The sequence below is a fragment of the Macaca nemestrina genome, chromosome X, assembly GCF_043159975.1.
Source record: "Macaca nemestrina isolate mMacNem1 chromosome X, mMacNem.hap1, whole genome shotgun sequence".
NCBI classification, from domain to species: domain Eukaryota; kingdom Metazoa; phylum Chordata; class Mammalia; order Primates; family Cercopithecidae; genus Macaca; species Macaca nemestrina.
This window is the reverse complement of record NC_092145.1, coordinates 130,549,908-130,570,135: the sequence shown is the minus strand read 5'-3', so window position 1 is coordinate 130,570,135 and position 20,228 is coordinate 130,549,908. Positions and strand designations below refer to the sequence as shown.

Here is a 20,228-nt window from a genome sequence, read left to right as displayed (position 1 = left end):
GTTATTTCTTAGAATCAGATTTACTCATTATGTTCATTATTTTCACCATGTGTAGAATTACATGTATTTCCCAATTCATGAGTTTTTAAGGTTTATTAAATATATTCATATTTTAAAAAGATACCCAAATATGCACGGACTCAGTAAAATGTATATTCCGCTTTGAGTCATTACAGTGTCCCTTTTAGGTAAGTAATATACATGCAAATTTTAAATTCTTTAACATACTTTTTTGATATATGTAAAATATAATATAAAGTCAATATTAGAGGCTTGTTACTATAATACAAGAAAGTACAAAATAGATTTGAATTAATTTTTATCTTCTAACATAAATTATGGGTGAACTACAACATTTTACATTTTTCTTTAAGGGGCAATATTCTTTGAAACCAGTCATATAATATTGCAGTTGTTCCTAATAAAAATACATTACTTGAATTCAAGCCTATGGATGCATGTATAGCATGAACTGAGAGGTATCTATTATAGAAGCCTTCAAAATTGGGTTGACAAAAGAGATATGATCTTTCACTGAGATTTGTACTTTGACATCATTAGGGGATTTCAAAGACATCACTAAGGGTTTCCAAGGATTGCATGTTTCTTCCATAAATGCTCACTTCAATTTTGACACATAAATCATTCTCTGACCTTCAGCCTACATTTGGCTCATAGTCTTCAGTGTTTCCAGTGTAACCAGTCCAGGTTACCCCAAACATAGAGACTGAGAGGGAGTTCCACGACATTCTCTATGGTATTAGAGCAATCAGCCCTTTATCTTTTAGAAGAAACAAACCACTTTGAGGCCCTAGCTACCCCACTACAAGTCAACCCTCAGACAGGAAAGGATAAAAACCCAATGCCCTGTTGGCTTTTGTAATGCCTAAAATTCCAACCCTGGAGATTCAATTTCTTCATCGAAAAGCCCATGTTCAGTTAAAATAAAAATAACTTGAATGAAGTAAGGGTGGTTTCTATCATTTATTAACACCTTGATTTAAATGAATTATTCAATTCTTTTATGAAATAGCTTATTGGAAGAAGGAGGTGAACCTGAATGCCAACTGTATTGAATAGAGAAATAGGAGTATCACCAAGTTTGTGCATGAGGAGGGTGTATTAGCTATCTATTGCTGCATAACAAGTTATCCCAAGACTTAGAGGCTTAAAAAAACATACGTTTATTATTTCACAGTCTCTGAAGCATCTAGGCAGAGCTCAGCATGGTCCTGTGTTTCAGGGTCTATCACAGAATTATATCAAGGTGTTGGCTGGGGATACAGTCTTACCTGAAGGTTCAGCTAGGAAAGAATATGTTTCTGAGCTTACTCACATGGTTGCCGGCCAGTTTCAGTTCCTTGAGTTCCTTGTGGGATTATATTTGGTGCCTCATTTCCTCATTGGCTGTTGAATAGAGGTTTCTTGCCACATGGGCCTTTCCAACATTGCAGTTTGTTTACTCAAAGCAAGGTAGCTGGGATGGTGAGAGAGAGAGAGAGAGAGACAGAGATTGCCAGAAATGAGGAAGGCATTGCCTGCTGAAACCTAATCACGGAAGTGATAATCCATTGTCTTTGCTACATTTTAATCATTAGAAGCAGGTCATTGTGTCCTGCCTACACACAAGAGTGTGAATACCAGAAGTTGGGGATAATAGAGGGATATCTTGGAAAGCTGCATGCCACAAAGTGGTTGAATATAGAGTTAGGAGAGTGGAGGACCTGATAGCAAACTTCACTAAAATCATGTATCTTGTCTTTGTTGGTACTTGGCTCAAATGATTTATCAAGTATTACGATTCTATACCACAATCTTGAATTTATTAGAACATAAACTCAATGAAATCTAGAGCTTCTAGAAATCTCAATTTCAACATTGACAAAATAACAGAGTGATTATAGTCAATAATAACTTAATTGTACATTTTAAAGTCATTTAAAGCATGTAATTGGATTGTTTGTAACTCAAAGAATAAATGCTTGAGGGCATGGATATTCCATCCCCTGTGATGTGATTATTTCACATTGCATACCTGTATCAAAATATCTCATGTACCCCATAAATATATACACCTATTATGTACCCACAAAATTAAAAATAAACTTAAAAAAATTGATGAAATAAGGATGTTAATGCCTACTACAAAGACTTGTCAATGAAGATTAACTGAGAATAGTTTTATAGGTGGGATTATGGGTAATTTTTCTTCTCCTCATATTTCTCAATGCCTTAACACTTTTCCAAAATCAAATGCGTGATTAATTTTAAAAATGCAAAACACTCAGCATATCATTTAGAATATATTAGGTATTTAAGTAAATATTAGAATCCATTAGATCTAAACCTGCACTATTGAGTAGAAAGTATATTGAGCCATGGATTTGATGGAGCATTAATTCTCCTTTATTCAGTAGTTAATTGCTGTAAAATTGTTCTAAAAAGAAGAAATGAGGACAGGGCAAATTCACTCTGTAATGCTGAATGCACATTGGGAATCAGCTCCATCAATGTTCAGTATACAAGAAGTTGGTAATTATATTTACATGGATGAGACCTGCCTTATCATGTACACGATTCTTGCTGACATTTAAGAGGAGAGAGCCACATACCCTAAATGCAAGCAATCTATCATTGTCTTGGCTCACTGCAACCTAGGAATACTTCTTTATCTCATTTTCTGCTTATGCAAAACACTTAAAATGCTCTGTATTGTTGTCCTGTACTATCTTCTCTACCCCTTTCCCTTCTAACATAAAGAATGATGTTTTGGTGTGTTTTTTTTGTTTGTTTGATTTGTTGTCGTTCTTTTTCCTTCAACCTCTTTTTAAAATCCATTTTGAGCTCATTTATTTAAGAAACATTGTCAAATTTTTACAATGACCAAGGCGTTTTGAGAATCCAGTCTTATAAAAAATATACTAACTTGACTTTAAAGACATTAGGGCCTATGAGAGAAATTATATGACCACTAACAAGATATAGTCTGCGAAAGTGATCAATTTAAGCTAGTGTGATCAACACAGGCAGCATTAAGTGTCATTTGACACAGTACTTGGAGGCCAAGATTTGAGATATTCACAGGTAATTACAAACAGTGTGTTAAAGGATAGTTTGGAAAATGGTTAAAACATGATGCCCTACAAATATGAAACGAGCATGTGTTAAAGATGTTAATGTTAATTAATGAGTTAATTAATGTTAATGTTAATTAATGAGTTAATTTACTCATTAATGAGAAACTTATCAGGATGGTAAAAATGCTTCAAAGGAGAGTTTAAAAAATAGGTTTATATAGTCAGTCAGTAAGTCAAATGAAATGCTGAAATGAACTTGCTAATACATAAAAAGTTAATATACTTCGGGGCAATAAAACTATGTCCTTCAGACTAGTCTTTCCTCCTAAATAGAAATTTACAAGTTAACATGTAACTTTAGAACCTGGACCCTGATCAGCAGTAAACAGTAAATCAAACAAAGGCACAATCCTCCAGGGAATTATATAATCCTTGAGTGGGCCTGTCAGGCAACGCTTTACTATGACATCTAAATGACAGGTGGTCATTCTTTTGTCTAATCTCTAAGTTTTGGATACTTTTTCTTAACAAGGATAAATGGTATGAACAAGGGCACAGAGGTACATTTTCAGAGAATGGCACATAGAGAAAGAGTTGGCAAATTTTTTTTCTGTAAAGGGCCAGTTAGTAAATATTTTGGACTTTGGGGGCTATGTGATCTCTGTTGTAGCTACTTATCTCTGGCACTGAAGTGCAAAAGCAGCCATAGACAACAGGTAAACAAATGAGTACAATTGTATTCCTATAAAAGATTTTTATAGACACTGAAATTTGAATTTCCTATAATTTTTTAATGTCAAAAATATTATTTTTCCTTTGATATAGGTTCAATCATTTAGTCATATAAAAACCACTCTGTAGACGATACAAAAACAATTGGCTTGGCAGGTTGAATTTGACCCGAGAGTCATAGCCTGCTGAAGCCTAGCACAGAACAACTGAAGCAACAAATTGTTGCTTTGAATCAGTGGTAAATAAGATAGAAAAGAGTTTGGGACCAGGACATGTATAACATTAATTAACTCCTCTATTCAGACAGAGAGAGAAAGGTAAGATCACAATTTGTGTGTCAGTGAAGGCTTAAGTGACATTGTAATGCTTCAGTAAGATTAATATGAAAGAAATGTATTAGACAAGGTGCAGGAAGGAGAGATCAGAGATAGCAAAACTAGGTAAGAATTTTTCATCAGTTAGGTTTGAGGAAGTGACCATATGGTCCGGGGTGGGCCTGAAGAAGAATTTCTCAACAGATCCAATCTATGGGGTGAGAGACAGCAACTATTGAAACTTGCAGGTAAGATTTAAACCAGAGACACCAGGAAATGAAGATTCCTTTGTCAAAAAAAAAAAAAAAAACAAAAAAAAAACAGCATAGTGACTGTGTTGGTTGTAAATCTGCTGAACTGGAAGTATCCACAGAATTCCAGCTGTCAGTGTTTCACAGATTGTTAGAAATGCATGAATGAATTTTGGGAGATAGTACTAACCCAGGGGAAAGGGGTGGGGATATCTGTGAAAATTTCCTTAGGTAAAGGAGGGTTGGGGAGCATAGAAATTCATGGGCTGTTCAAAGAAAAATGCATAGCTGAATAATCGAACTTAGGGCAGAGGCTGGTGTGTGTGGTGGTGGTGGTGGTGGGGATAGATAGGAGCAGAAGGTGGCTTATCGGAACGCAGGAAGAAAAACTAACATATTCAAAGAAAAGAACCAGAAAATATGGAAAATTAGGATGTTTTTAGAGTTATAAAAGTCAGAACTTTGGTTCATTCCAAAGGGAAATGATGGCTAAGAATCTAAAGTGATATATCGTTTATGGACAAAATGATTTTTTGTTTGTTTTCACATTTTCAGGTACTGGAGGTTAGAATTTAGTAAACAAATCTCAGAAGTGGCAGGATACCAGCTAACAGCTAACAGAGGTTTTTTAGAAAGAGCCTCGAGACCCCTCTCTAGGTATCTTGGAAGGTTGCATAAAATAGTGTAAAGAAATAGAGGGCCAGCATTATAATTCTTACTGGTTCTCTCGCTAATTTTATAAACTTTCCAATGTCATGCAATAACTTAGGGACTTAGCACTTTATGTGCATAGAGAGGGTTCTCAAAAATTCTCTGTAGGTCTAAAATTCAATGATTCTATTTGACTTTTCTTGTATATAAGAACAGTCCTGTATAATCTCAAAAATGGACAGTGAAAATTGCATTTACAGCTTTGGATTCAAATTCTGAACACCCAAAGAATTATGTGTATGTAGTAATGAAGATCCTACATTTATATTTTTTAAAAAAAATATTTCAATATATTTCACTATTTTAAAATCTAAGTAAAATGGCACCTCTATTCAAAGGAGTGCATGAAAGAGTAATATTTTTTGTTTGGTGCTGAAATCTTACTAATTCAGAGATAGAATATTCTCATGCAGACCAGAAGCTCTGACTGGCATTGGTCATTCTTTGACGTCCAAAGATAATAAAAGGGGACCTTTATGAAACAAAGTTTGGAAACTACTGGTCAAAATTGATCCAGATGGAATTACTGCAACAATACCAAAGGCTAGCGAGCAGATCATTACTCAAAGCTTGACACTGGCAACAATTCCAACATATGGTAAAACATCACTGACTCTCAGAAGATGGGAATACTCCACAGCTGTGGTTTGCTTCGCTAAAAGAGTATACTTACACCCATAATTTGCCACCTGTCAGATAAGAGAAAGGGAAATGTCCTGTTTTTACATAAAGTATTAAGAGAAGCTTTAGATCAACTCTGGATATAAAGGGAGATAGGGCTACATGGCCACTTCTATATAATAAAATAAAAGATAATAAACTAAATTTGAAGTATATTTTAACTTTTTGAAATTAATTTCCACAGATAGTTTGTTCTCTAATTTAATCTACACAGCAATAATTTGATGAGGCAAAAAGGGAAGGTAAAAAGACTTGCTCAATATATCACAATGCTGAAGTTGGAATATATTAGGAATCTATTGCCATACTGATATTTTGTAACAACCAACCACCATATTTCAGTAGCATACAAAAACAAATATTTTTTGGCCATATATCTGGGGAGGTCCTAGATATATGATGACCATCTATCAGCAGCTCTCTGTATCTCAGCTAAGTCCACTCATATGTCTAAAGTTTGACTGACTCATGGCTGATGTAGGATGACCTTGGCTAAAGTGGCTGGAGAGACTTAGGACTATAGTATCAGTGTCTTTTATCTTCCAATTCATGAGGTTGGGCATCTTCTCTGGGCAATGGCAGAAGAACAAGACAATGAGCAGAAACACACAAGTGTTTTGCCAAGCCTCTGATAACATCCCATTGGCCAAAGCATATTATATGTTCAAACTCCAGAATTCAGAATCTAGAGGAAGGAAGGGGTTTAGACACGGGCCTACTAGTATCTACCACTTGGAACATCGACCCACGTTTTCTGGTTTGAATCCAATCCCTCTCTCTCTTTTATTTTAGCCTTTCTAACCTGTTTAGCTTCCAAACTGAAATAGCTGGTCCTTAAAGAATAAATGCGATTTCTACTGAGGTGTACTGCATGACAATTAACATGGTTATCTTTTATTCCCTTTCACTCAAAAATACTTATTGCCTACTGTATGCTAGGTACTATGCTGAGAAGATTGCTATTTATAAATGAATAGAACAGTCATTTCATCTTTTTAAAAATCACATATCAAACCTTCATGTTTAATCATGTTAGTATAAAAGTTCATTTATTTAGACAACCAAAATTCGATATCCCAATATCAGCACCTGAAAAATAAAGGGAAAAATAGGTTGTAGTTCAGTTGAATGGTTCTACTCAATTATCTCACACAGCTCCTGCAGCAGCTGCCACATTCTTCACGGTCTCACACACCAAATGCACCTTCAATTCTTTTCTCTCTCCTCCCAGACCTGACTTCACTCATAAAGAAAGCCAGCAGCTCTTTACCTGCTATAATATGGGGCTTAGGCCCCGTGACTTGCATCATGGTCTCTTCATGCCCAATGTTATTTCCTCTCCCTTCCTTTTACAGGTCGCAGAACTGAAATGCACTGTGAGAGCTTTCCCTGCTCATTCTCCCCTCCTTCCCCCTTCATCTTTCACTAACATTATCCCCCTCTCTCCCCTTGTACTCCTAACTCTATTTCAAAGTCTGCTTCTTCATGAACCCAAACAACACAGCAACACATGCTATAAGGTCTGTTGCAGATCAATAATCTTTTAACAAATGAGATTTTGTTAGAGTGGTTCTGCTTTCTTTTACCTTCATGCTTCTTTTACCTTCATACCTACCTGCAACTCCCTCAGATTACACAATTAGTTTCTCATATTGAATGAGTCAGGTGGAGAAAGCAGGGGCATTTCTCCCCAGGTTCGTAGGTAGAATGCCGCATGTACTGGCGTGTTAAGAGTCAGAAAAGATGTAGGATCTTCTAATTCAGCCATTTTCAAAATTTCTATTGTGTTCATTGTAAAAGAGTAAAACTCCCTTTAAAATTTTCAAATGAAACCGTTTGCAGGGCCAATGACTTAAAATAGATAAAAGTAAGCTTTTCTGCTTAAATTGGGGGTAGGGTGTTCAGAACTCTACCTAGCTTGGACCAAGCTAAAACTAATGGAAATACTCTGAAAGAATTCCAATTTTCCTTAAATGATCTTTGTTCATTTTGATGATCCTGTTCACCCTCCTCCCTGCCCCTACCACCATAAGACTCAGAGCAATGCTAATATGTGACATGTATGTTGCCAGCCCACCTTCTGTCCTCCTGCAAACATGACTAATCAAATTCAGCACTGTTTCCTACTAACCCTGAATTTGGTATCAGAGTTCTCAATATAAAACTCAAGAAATTCACTATCAGTATAAATTGAAGTTTGCACTCAAAATGCAGTCTATTTACAATCTCTATGGGAGTCATTCTGTTCACACGCACAATCACACACACGATTGTACGTCTTTCTCTCACACACATTACTTGTCCTATGTTAAATACTGATGTTCTCTGACTACCTACACAGGTGAACAAGCTGTGAGTTCTGTAGAAGTTAAAGTAGGGAATTACAGAGTCAGCTCTTAGAATCTCAACTGCTCCTCTCACACAGGAAGAATTAGTTTTGATAGAACATCGTCTACTCACACTCTAGCAACTCTGAAAAAACAAATACTGGTGGATGTGGAGGTGTTGGAGAGTCGCCAGAAACCAGATTCTCGAGAGACCTTTACTAGTTTATAATACTCAGAGGCTGACTAAGGGGATACAACCCCCTCTTTCGGGGTGTAAGTCATTTTATATTAGAAATGGCATTTATATCAAAAGTTTGTAATTCTACTTTCTTACAACCCAAAACGTATTTTCACCACTCCTTCCCTAAAGTAGTCTGAACTGAGAGAGTAAGAAGAGGTGAGTGGCACCTTACTGGATTTAAGGTCTCAATATTGTCTTTGAAAGGCTTTATTTTCTCAAATAAGTTCCTCTCTCTATCTCCCTTTCCTGCTTAGTGGTAAAATTATTGGCTTTAGAGTTAGTTAGACCAAGGTCCACCTCTAAGCTCTGTCTTTTGCTTGCTATATTGTTTTATTATTTTGAGGTCTCAGAAAGTCCTGTGATCTCAAAGTTTCAAAGTATCAGTATGATGGTGCAGTAGCTCTGAAGTCAAGAGACTGAAGTTGTAGTACCTGATGTGTGCCTTAAAGATCCCTGTGAACTTCAGTGTCTTCATTTATCAAAGAAGATTGGTTTTGATATGCCGTGAGGCAGCCACTGGAAGTGCACCACTCAGATTATCCATCAAGACAAAACTCGCCATTCAGCTACAAAGAGTGCAGTTCTTCCCATCTCCCTCAGCTTTTGATCTGAGGCCAGCAAATCTCCAGCAGCCCCAGCCAGTGACTGAGCATGGCAGGGGTACTAGAGCCTGTCATTTCTGTTCAACACAGTTCTCCTTTAATAGGCAATCTTTGCTCCAGAGCTCCCCGTTAGATTGGCTAAGACTTTGGCAGAGCTGCGTCATGGTCTCTTCATGCCCAATGTTATTTCCTCTCCCTTCCTTTTATAGGTCGCAGAACTGAAATGCACTGTGAGAGCTTTCCCTGCTCATTCTCCCCTTCTTCCCCCTTCATCTTTCACTAACATTATCCCCCTCTCTCCTCCACAAACCCCTTGTACTCCTAACTCTATTTCAAAGTCTGCTTCTTCATGAACCCAAACAACACATCAACACATGCTATAAGGTCTGTTGCAGATCAATAATCTTTTAACAAATGAGATCATGTTAGAGTGATTCTGCTTTCTTTTACCTTCAAGCTTGGCATTTTAGCAATGGATTTAAAGAGGGTGAGCAAGATACTTAGGAAGACTATACATCTCGGTTTGCCTGAAGCAGGGCCAGTTGACACCTGTTTTGACTTAATATTTGCCACCAAAAAAGTGGTTTTGGAGACCACATATTACATAGTCTTCCTGGTGATACTGGATAAAATCTATCATTCTTTCTTTTTCTAAAGTTTGAAATATTCTAATATATTCACAGAACAGTTTCACATATTAATCAATGTGAAGATGCTCTCATTCATTTACGTATTCATATAATTCTGGAAATGTTTATGAAGTTCAATTCAACACAGTATTATATGCTCTAGGACTTGGATAAGAGACAGTAAATACTTGGGTGACATTTTAGGTCAAGTTGCGTTTTAGTGACTAAAAGACTAATTTGAAGAATCAATTTTTACTTGATTTTCTAGTTCACAAAGAGCATTTATAATGGCTAGTCTACCATGACAGATACTTCCTTCAGTGGGGATGACATGCTTCCCTTGGGAAAAATCTCTCTGGGCAGCTGCAGCCACAGTGCAGGTTGCTGACTTCAGCTAGATTATATTCGACAGATTGAAAGCTCACAGGTGCCTGCAGTATACCAGAAAACGTTTGTATTTCTTAGTAGGAGAATTGGAAGGATTTTAGTTGACTGTGCTGGTTTTTTCACTTATACATGTTTTAATAGAACATTTCTGTACTAAAAAGTTAATGTCACCGGGATATGTCCTGGTATGTATTAAACATTATAGGTTTTTCACATCATTCTTAATTTTTAATGCAAATACATTAAACGGAATATTTGCTTCTTTTAACAAGTTGAGACACTGGCTTTGTATGTTTCTCATGGTTGAAAAAAACATGTTTGTGTCCATTTCTCCACACTTTCCCATTTGCCCTTGCCATGACAAAGTGTAATAAGCAAGGTTAAAATGGGTTATGACGGGGAATACTCATTTTAAACACAGTGGCACGATTGTTTCTGAAGTCATTATCTACTTGGTGTTCTGAGAGTTAAGCTGGATTCTATTTCAGCTGGAAAAAGGTGAAAAAAAAATACATGTCAAAAGATGAATAATGTGAAGATTGATCACTTCAAAGACTACATCTCTGGTTATTCCCTACATTTAAATGCTCTCTTTAAATCATGAGGTGGTTGCAACTAAGATGGTGGCATATACAATTTTACTTCACTGTTGTTTCTGCTGTTTATTGGCCTCAGACAGCTCGGAATTTCCACTTAGGGCACAAGCCCCAAAGTTATGAATATTTATTGTGTAATGGGAAGACATTTTAAGAGATTTTTAACATTGGGGGGCACCATGGTGGGTTATCACATATTTCAAACAGTTGAGTTGCTTTAATACATTTCCTTTGGATATCACTTTGATTATGTAACAATTATGAATTGCTCCACAGCAATATGAGATCAAATAATGTCACATTTAATTATTTTCTCAAGTTGACTAAAATCAGTTTTCATCTTCAATTTGTAAGGTCAATAATTTCCATTTTGGGGGCTATCCCTTCACATCCCCTACAAAATCATGGTTAAACCAGGAAAATGGAAATCATTCTAGACCATTCTAGCCAGAAAACCTTTAATACAGGAAAAAAGAAAAAGAGGCTTCCACAACATTTGTGGGGCTACTGGCATCAGAGAAACAAAAAATGCAGGGATCAGAGGGGACAACAACTGATGACCTCAGCTGTCTTGCGGGATCAATATGGGAGACTCCTAGAGGATGCTTAGAAGTTGTCATAACCCTGCCTGCTTCAGCCCAGCCCTTGCCTGCAACTTATGGAGAGTAATAGCTTTTCCTTTCATTACATTTTCCAAATGTCACACAAGTCCCTTTCTGTAGCTTCATCTAAGCTGGAGAACTTCTGGCGAGGGGATCCTGAAAATATATTTCTATCCTTTCTTCTCCTGGGCACACTTGGAAGGGTAGAAACGACACAGAATCAGCATAGACCACATCTGACACAGTGTTACAACACTGAGGGGCAAAAATGGCCCCCAGAAGGCAGTCACCCATATTTTTGGTTCTCATGATGGTAGGATATGGGTTCTTAGTCTATGACTGTTTTATGACTATTATGTATTGTTATGGCTACCATTTCTAGCTGCAGAAGGCCTCCTCCATTTACATGCCCATTTTTCTCCAGGCTTGGAAAGCTTGGCCCAGCTGCCTTCCCAGGTGAGCAAGATCATTTCAATTAGGACACTAATTCTGAATTCACTCCCTGCTAAGCTTGGAAATTGGCCCATCTTGCAAGACCCCAGGCTGTGGAGTTATACTCTGCCTTTATTAATATAGTTTCCATCATTGCCTACCACACCAGAAGGCACTCAGATAGCACTCCATGCCTACCCTCCAGTGCTGGAAACGCTCCATTGTTTCCTTTATATTCAAATCTTGGAGTTACATTTAATATAATTTTTTTGTTAAATTTTAGAGCACGAAGATTTATTCTGACTGCCTTTTAGATGATAAAGCTTAATTGGGCCTCTAAACCTTCTCAACACAAAAGTCTGTTTTAAGGTAGACTTCTGTTGCCATTCACACGAAAAAATATCTCCTTCAGAACGCTGAAACTCAAAAGCTGATTAGTCTCCAGTAGAGGAAACGGGACCCCAAACCTTAGGAAGATAAAAACCTGGCTGGCTTCCTGGTGGGGTAAAAGGCAGTTTTTATTCCTTCATGATGAATCTCCCGCAGCAGCCACAATGCTGTTTCTCTGTAGGTCACCCTTTCACATTAAATTTGCTATAAATCAACCTTCCACACTTGCTAAAGCATTGTCTTTTCCTATAGATGCTACAGTGAAAAACACTCTTCTAGGAAAGTCATTGCGAATCAAGGGCTGTGTCTGTCCTCATGGAACTAAATGGCCATTAAATGAGGATGAATTCTTGCTCTATGCTCACCTTATCAAGAATAAATGAAAGCCCGGTAATCCCTATGTGGAACTATGAGAGGAGATACAGTGATGCATTTTGATGGAGATGGGGGGGTTAAACATTCTGGGCTACCTAACTGACTGGTCACTGTAGGTTTGGGGAATGGACTCTAAGAGTTCCTGCAGAAGACATGTAGCTGTGGGTCATGGTGGGGGCTGGAGAGAAAGGGAGGGAGGGGAGAGTGAGAGAGCAAGAGAGCAAGCAAGGAGTTGATGGGTATGGAAAACAATATGCTTAGAGGAAGGGAGTAAAATGCTAAAAAGCATCTGCATATGAAGAATTAAAATCCTGAAAGCCACATATTAGTCCTTAGCAAACCTATCATACTACCTCCAGCAGGATGAGACAAACGAAAAATGAAAAGAATTCTGGATCTAAAACTGGATTACTTTATAGAATTGGCTACATGCAAGCTCTGAAACCAAGCCCAGACTTGAATCTGGACAGTGGGCCTCCAGAAGGTAGAATTCAATCCTCTGGGGGTGTCCTGATAGATGAAGCAAAAAATATAGTGGAGACTCACGGAAGAGCCATATGTAGAAATCCACAGAAGTATGTAGCTAACCCTACCGAAGTAATCTGCTAGTAGAAAACAGCCCTCCAATCTTTCGCTGGGGTTCAGATTAAGATTATAATCTCTAGGAAGACGAGGCAGGCATAGCCAGGCAGAAAGTCATGCCTATAGGGTTATGGCACAGGGAAGGTTATTGGTTCAGAAACTCATAATGTAATTTAATTACTACTGGAAGGGTACAAGATAGCCTGAAAATAAAGAAAGTTATCATAATCAGGAATAAAGCCAAGATTGAATTACATGGGGGCGGTTTCCCCCATGTTGTTCTGGTGATAGTGAGTTCTCATGAGAGCTGATGGTTTTAAAGTGTGTGGCAGTACCCCCTTCTCTCTCTCCTGCCACCATGTAAGACATGCCTTGTTTCCCTTTTGCCTTCAGCCATGATTGTAAGTTTCCTGAGGCCTCCCCAGCCATGTGGAACTGTGAATCAATTAAACCTCTTTTCTTTATAAATTACTTAGTCTCAGGTAGTTCTTTATAGCAGTGTGAAAACAGACTAATGTACTATCACTTATAGACATCTTACCAGGTGTCTAGCCTTCTGCTTTGTCTTTTAAATATTTTTTTCCTTTAATGCTTACAATCACTAGTGAGGTAGGTGTTATTGTCTAATTTAAGAGATGAAGAGATTGGGCCCCAGGAGTTAAATTACTATAATCACATAGCTAGTAAAGAATAGCACCATGAATTGAACTCAAGGATCTTTGATTTCAATTGCAATTCATTGGTAAGCATGGAATTGCCCTTGGTTTCCTTCAATCCTTGCAGGGACCAAGGGTATTTTTAAAGATGGCTGCAACATTATCTCCTATTCCATATAGTCTGTTGCAACGTGACTTTGCCACTCCTCCACAATGAGGTGGAGTCTATTTCTTCACTCCTTCAAAACTGATGTAGATTACAGCAAATGTGATATGGTCCCAGTTACAAATTCATCCCTTAGTTGATGTTCTTAGGATGCTGCATCTCAGAACGCATCCACCATGTTATAAGAAATCTAAGAGAGATGGGTAAGGTCACATGTAGCTGCTCCAATTTACTCTTCCAGCTGAGTTACCTGCCGATAGCCAGCGTCAGCTGCAACTGAGTGGGTTGTCTTGGACGTCTGAATCGTTACAGTTCCCTGCTGACAGCCAGAGTCAACTGCAATTGAGAGGGTTGTCTTGGACATCTAAGTTGAACCTTTAGACGACTCTAGCTTCAGCCGACATATAACTGAAACCACATGAAAATTGCCTAGGTGAGTCGAGAAATGAAAACCAATAACATGCTGCTCTTTCAAACTACTAACGTATATGGTTTGTTGTGCAGTAAAATACAACTGGAATAGCACCAAAGGTAAAATGTGTTGTAGGTATAGAGCTGAAGCTGAGCCTGCACATGAGGGTAAAGTAAGTCTAGGTGTAGAGAAAGAGGGAAGACAGAAAACTAACTATGCAATACATAAGTTACTCTTAAGTTTGAGGTAGACAATGAGTAAGATGATTCAGTAACTTGAGGTTTTACATCTGCTACTTAGCTCAGATGTGTTAGCTGTGTGTTTATTTTCTATACATCGTAAAAGATCACTATGAACTTAATGGCTGAAAATAACACACATTTATTATCTCACAATTGCCATGAGTCAGGAGTCTGGTCACAACTTAACTGGGTTATCTGCTTAGAGTCTCGTAAAGCTGGAATCAAGGTGTCAACAGGCTTAGAGTCCTCTTCCTTCCTGACATGGTTGTTCAAAGAATGTAGTTCCTTGTCATGGTACCGTGACCCTCTGCTCCTAGAGGTCACCTGCAGTTCCCTGTCACATGACTCTCTTCATAAACAGTTTATATCACAGTAGCTTGCTTCTCCAAGGCCAAGAGGAGAGTCCCCCTAGAGCATGCTAGCAAGATAGAGCTATGTATATGACACAATCACGGGAGGCACATCCCATCACCTCCGCCATGCCTTATTTGTTAGAAACAAGTAATAGGTTCTGCCAACACTCAAGGGGAAAAGATTACGCAAGGTGTGAACATTGGGGTCACCTTGGGGTTTGTCCCCCACAGTCTCTATTCCTTAATTTATTCAGTATTGAATATCCAATCATCCATCCATCTACCCACCCATTCATTCTCTAAGCATGCTCCTTCCTCAAGACCTTGATATTTACTTTTTTCTCTACCTGAGACACTTTTGCCCAGAAATTTGCAAAGCTCAATCTCTGCCTTCCTTTAGGTTGGCAGATGCCACCTCATCAGCAAGTGAACCCCTAGACCATTCTATCTAAAATAGCCAATCTTGGACCCCGGCATTCACTATCCCCCTTATCCTGTTTTATTTTTAATAGCTCTTATAAACATTTGATACATATATTTCACACTTCCTTATTGACTGTCTCTCCCAACACAGTGTAAGCTCTATAACAGCAGGAACTGGCTGGGCACGGTGGCTCATGCCTATAAGCCCAGCACTTTGGAAGGCCGAGGTGGGTGGATCATGAGGTCAAGAGATCGAGACCATCCTCCCCAACATGATAAAACCCCGTCTCTACTAAAAATACAAAAATTACGCGGGTTTGGTGGTGGGCACCTGTAATCCCAGCTACTTGGGAGGCTGAAGCAGGAGAATCACTTGAACCCGGGAGGCGGAGGTTGCAGTGAGGCAAGATCGTGCCACTGCACTCCAGCCTGGTGACAGAGTGAGACTCTGAAAAAAAAAAAAACAATAAAACAGGAACTTTGTTTTATTCACTGTTGAAACCCTAAAACCTAAAACAGTGCCTCAACATAGCTGGAACTCAACAAAAATTTGTTGAATAAATGAACAAACAAGCATTTGTTGAACACCTACCATGTGTCAAAGATGATGCTGATTGCTTGGGGGACAACAGAAATTCTACCCTGAAGAGTCTCAGCTGTGAAAGAAAGAGTTTGCTAGGAAAGTACAAAAGCTAAAGCCTGAGAATGAAGATTTTGGAGCAAAAAATAAGACATTTTGGAATAAAACACAATCTGTAGCAACTTAAAGAAGATATCAGAAATTTCTCCAAATTCTGTAGAAAGCACAGATTAAAACAGAGGCATTTGGAGTTAGTGGTTGAGCCAAGGCAAGGACTTCGAAAATTAAAATTATGTCAAGGCAAAGATAAAAAAACAAATCATTTCAAGGGTGGTTGTTTAAAGGTTAACCTTTCCCAGAGGCTGAGAGTTGTAAAGAGACCACTAATTTGGGCAGTATTAAGAAGTGCTTTACCTGAGGGCTGTTGTGGCATGCTAGTTTTATTTGCTCCAATACGTAAGGGACCTTCTTGCTGATAAAGTCTGAAAGGTTTTGGATCATCTCCAGATGTTTTCTAGAGCCATGTATGAGGTTGCGGATGTGAATATTGTTCCAGTGAGAGCAAACTGAAAAAACTCATTTCTAGATGCTGAGTCTTGTAAAAAGAATGTATTGAAGGTGCAACGTACAAGGAAATATTGGAGCCAAAGCAACAGTAGCTAAGTGGAAAGGCTTTTCTGCAAAATAGGAGGGTGTGCAAACACAGAAACAATTTGGCCCTTAAAGCTGATTTTGGCAAGGTGAAGTAAAAATGCGAGCGCCACTGACAATAGAGTTCAATCATAAATAACAGGAAAAACCAGTTACAACATGAGGAGAAATGAGTTGGTTTCCTTTTGCCTCCAGTCTTATTTTGTGGTGTCAGGGATCATGTCCAAGCTGTCAGAATACCCATGAAGAAAATATCCAGAGCAGCAACAACAGGACTGAGGTACCACAGCAGTTCACTGCTTATCTAAACAGACGCATGAAGCCAATTTCAAAGTGTGAATTCAACCTGGTCTTTGGTTTTCAGCTAACTGCCTAACTTCTACCACCCCTTGCTATTGGCGAGAAAGAGCTGAGGACAGCTGATTCAAGGAGCAGCATAAGAACTCTGAGTTGGTGATGGTGGGAGTGGGTGAAAAGAGTTTTACAGAAAGCATCATATACATTTCCAAAGCACAGTGGACACTACTTGTGCACTTTGCAATACCGACCAAATGAAGCTTCCATCTGGCAGAAAAATGCAGTAACTGGAAAAGTTTTGAAGCCAAGGGGACACACTCAGCTGCATGACATCTAAATGCCAAAAACTTGTGCATTCTACTTAACTGTTAAGTGACTGGGAGTAACTGCTAACTCTGAAAAGTGTAATATGTTTGTAATTGTGAAATGCTAAATACTAAAGTAAAGGTGCCAGTAAAAGTGACATTTGGTAACTTTGGAATCTCTGCAAAAAAAAAGAAAGGATCCTTGAAGGTGTTTTTGTCGCATAGACACTAGAGCAGTGGTTCCTTTACTTGCCTGTACATCAAATTTGCCAAAGAAACGTCTAACTTACAGATTTTTTGGCTCTACCTCTTGGAGATTCTGGATTGATGTCTGAGATCCAGAATCTATTTTTTTACTCCCAAGGGACTCTGATGGCCAGTCAGTTTTGTGAACCCTCAAACTAGATGACTTGAAGGAGGCCTACAGTTTGTATAAATAAATGACTGAAAGAAGGATGTTCAAGGAACAAAAAGTTAATTACTGTTTAGAATAATATAGTACTTTGGCCCCAGATGACAGAGTGCAGCTGAATTGAAGGTCTTGGAAGACAGATTCTGGCTCAGCACAAAGAGGAACCCTCTCAAAATTAGATTTGAGAAGACCAGTGAAAAACTGAAAATCCAAGTACAGTCATCAACGGGATGATAAATGTGGGGACCAGATTGTTGTTACATGTATAAACATACCCAATTGGATTGTGGCTTCTGGTGGCAATGAGTGTCTTCTTGTCACTGAACGTGTTCGAACGCTATGAGAACAGTTTTATCAATAGAGCAATCACCCTTTAATTCGCTCCGACCTGCATTCTGCCTCCATTGCTCTGCTAACCTTGCTTTTACTATGTCTCTGTCTCCATACTGAAAAATTAAAAAAGAAAAACACACACTTTTTGTGATGTTAATAGCTAATGTTATTGACTGCATGGTGTTTACCAGGTATTATTGTATGCAATTTAGGTGTTGCATTTTTTTTCCTATTATTGATACTTTACTTAAACAAGAAAGTACAATTTCTTAAGGGGTTTCATAGTTGAAAAAGCTACAATTATATCATGTTGCAAATACATTTTTAAGTTTTTTTTCAATTATAACATTAAAAAAATGCTGTAAATGGAACTGTTTGGCTTTGATTGTATATATTTCTTCATAGTCTTTATATGGTATCTGCACAAAGAAATATCTTCTACCTTTGTTCCAATTAATTGTTATGTGTAAGTTGCTTTTTATTCCAGTGTATCCAGAGTGGTGAAATAACAAGGCCAGCCGTGTTGCCAAAGTTTGCTCCAAGCATATAGGAGGAGATGGGCCACATGTACGAACTCACTGACCTTGAGGATGTCACATATCCTGTACGTGTTAGTTTCCTTATCTGCCATGGTCTTTTCCCATCCAGTGGTATAGAAAGTACTCCAAGACATGTTGCCACAAAACTAGAAATTGTAGTGATCTGGACACTATTCTCCCAAGTGAATATAACTCCCTTTCCAGTGAAAACTCTTATCCATGCTTTGAGATTTGGTCCTAACAAAAATAAACTTGGTAGAGTAGTAAAAGCAGACAAAATAACCACAAATAAAAATGTTTCCATCTTCAACTCTAATGGTGGCACTCCATATAGAACAAAAATTACATGAATTACATGCAAGAAACAAGACATAAGAAATTAATACAGCATTTCAAAAATCCAGTCACCTTGTGTGATGATAAACTTCTTTTAGAGGATGCATTTGGTTTTGCTACTAAATATAATACTGGATTGACAGCAGTTAGAAAAACACAACAGATGCACAACCGTATTAAGTGTGCTTCCAATATTGAGGAGTTCTCCAAAAAGAATGATGGAATGAAGATGATCAGGCTAATTGAAAATACGCATAAAAGATGATTATACAATAGTCTCTTGATACCAGTGTCTTTCATTGTGTTTTCTTCGGTGGCTATCTGACTCTCCCACCTGCAAAAGGAAAAGGACACTGAGGCCTTCTGACATCAGGTATGACTCCCTGCCCTGACCTTTCTATGTGTTGTATTTAATGCATCGAAGAAACCTATAAAGTAAGTCGTATTATCATTTAATTTTATATGATTTTGTAAGTATATTTGAAATTCCTGCATCAGAGCCTCATAGGCAGCTCACAATTATGCTGTTAAACCAGAACTCTTGATTTCCAACCTCTCTTTCAGGAACTGAGATAGGAATAACTTCAGTTTACATCCCTTTCTTTCTTGGTGATCTATCTATCGATCTGTTCATCATCTACCTATCTATTTATCTATCTATCTATCATTTATCTATAGATAGACTGATACATTTCTATCAAATCTAATTTATCACCAACTCTGGTCCATTCTACCTTCACAATATTTGGATCTGTTCAATTATTTCCAATTCACTGACACTAACCTGGCACAAGTTCACCTCTAATTGGACAATGGCAAGAATCACTTGATTAGTTCTTTGCTTAGACTAGTCTCTCTTTTGAATGAGTAGATCTCCTTACAGAGAAGTTAGTTGTGGATGCTGTCCCCTTCTTCTTCCTGAATGAGTTCCTTCAGGGTTAGGCTGGAGCTGATTTTTTTTTTTTTTTTTTTACCATAAACATCATTTTGGTATTATTGCATAATATTCCATCTTGTAGCTATATATCATTTAACTATTTCTCTGCTTCAGATCATTTAAATAATTCCTAATTTAAAAAATTTTAGATTTCATTTATTAGAGCAGATTTAGATTGACAGAAAAACTTAGCAAAATATGCAAGGTTCCCATATACAGCCTCTTCCCTCCTTCCGGTTTTTTCTACTATTAATATCTTGTATTAATGTGGTATATTTGTTACACTTGATGAACCAGTATTGATACATTATGATAAACTTTGTCCATAGGTTACATTAGAGTTCACTGTGTGATACATACATTTGTATGGGTTTTGAAAAATGCGTAATATAATATATCAGACATTAGAGTATCATAAAAAACAGTTTCACTGACCTAAAAGTTCCCTGTATTCCAGCCTTCCAACCTCCCTCCTTGCCTCCAAACCCCTGGAAATCTCTATTTTGACTTTGTTTTTGCCTTCTCCCCATCTCTATCTGCCCACTGCCCCACCTCCACAAGCACAGTCAATTTCCAAGCACCATCACAAGAACTAATATCTCCAAACACAGATTTTAGAGAAAGACAAGTGTAGCTTTATATTTTCTATCTCCCTCA

The 20,228-nt window shown here is 37.9% G+C and overlaps 1 pseudogene; it reads right to left on the bottom strand.

The window, feature by feature from the left end:
- Positions 1 to 18,212: 18,212 nt before the first annotated feature.
- Positions 18,213 to 18,934, bottom strand: LOC105490427 (phosphatidylinositol-glycan biosynthesis class F protein-like; annotated as a pseudogene).
- Positions 18,935 to 20,228: the final 1,294 nt, after the last annotated feature.